Source organism: Alligator sinensis, unplaced genomic scaffold (assembly GCF_000455745.1).
Source record: "Alligator sinensis unplaced genomic scaffold, ASM45574v1 scaffold106_1, whole genome shotgun sequence".
NCBI classification, from domain to species: domain Eukaryota; kingdom Metazoa; phylum Chordata; order Crocodylia; family Alligatoridae; genus Alligator; species Alligator sinensis.
Window position 1 is genome coordinate 465,969 of NW_005843011.1, and position 1,264 is coordinate 467,232.

Consider the following 1,264-nt stretch of genomic DNA (forward strand, 5'->3'; position numbering starts at 1 on the left):
AAGTGCAAAGTACCTGTCCATTGGCAGAGGCTTGGCAAGGAGGCTGCTGATCACTGCCTCTAGGTGGAACACGGCAAGAATGCCAACGCCTTCCAACAGGAAGCCTCGCATGGACCTCTCCTGCATTGTTGGCATCCGAATACAGATGGTGCCCAGGGTGTCTGGCACCTGGAGAGAAAAGAGCAAGAACAAGGGTCCCTTTCTCATTCAGCCAGCACAATCCAGACCAATCCCTTCCACAGTTTGGCAATTTGCTGCCATCTTAGAAATTCCTTGCTTTAAGGGACCAACGTCCAGACACCGCTGCCTCTGGCTGATCCTAAGAATTGAGCATGTCCCTGTGCCCCTACTTGGGGTGAAAGTGGACACCACGACATGTGGGCACACACCAACCAGCCCACACACCCTTAGCCCTTCCCTGACCCATGTGCACACACCTACAATCTAATTGTATGACCCATTTCTGCCTGATATACTCACACAAACACCCCAACAAATATCAACATCTGGGGGTGGTTTTAAGGAGCTAATTTTGACCTTTTGCCTGTGTGGATGCTCAGCTCAGGACCAAAAAGCATCACCATCAGAACCCCTGTGAGAATCCCTGGGACTGCGAGCAAGATGATTGTAACTGTAATTTTTCCAGGTGAGACCAACTCTGCTGGCACTGCACACTGGAGTTCACACTCCTCAATTCTAACTGCACCTCCCTATTCTGCACATGGCCAGGCCTGCGGGACAGAAGGTCCAACTGCCCATAGCCAGTCCCATCCAGAACAGGGAGAGGGCGGAGGCTGCAGTATCTCTAGCATACATCCTTTCCTGCGCGCAGTTCCCAGCCCTGTGGAGAGGAGCAGGATGGAAGGAGCATTTCACATAGCCTCTAGCAAGGCTGGGAAATGCCTGAGGATACAGAACCATCTCTAGGTCCTGCCTTGCTGTGGACCCTCTGCATGGTGTGGCACTGAGGGAAGTGTGCATCTGTTCCTCATGCCTAAGCATGGTGTTCCAGCCCAGCCACAGCTGGGTGCCTCAGACTCCTTGTTGCCCTCTCCTGCTGTATTTGCCCCACAGTCTATGTTTCCAAACCTTCTGGGGCTGAAAGCTCTTCTCAATAATCTAGGTCACTGTGCTCTCTCTCTTGGATGCAGCTGATCTGCTCGTCCCCATCTCTGGCTAGTAAGGGAAATGGAACTTGCTTCATGTCCAGGGATCAACACTAAGATTGCTGTTCACTCCACATGAAAGCAGTGTTTGAAAAGCA

At 51.9% G+C, this 1,264-nt stretch overlaps 1 pseudogene; it reads right to left on the reverse strand.

Moving 5' to 3' along the window:
- The window catches only part of LOC112548216, an 8,825-nt pseudogene that overhangs the window by 1,346 nt on the left and 6,215 nt on the right, over positions 1-1,264 (reverse strand).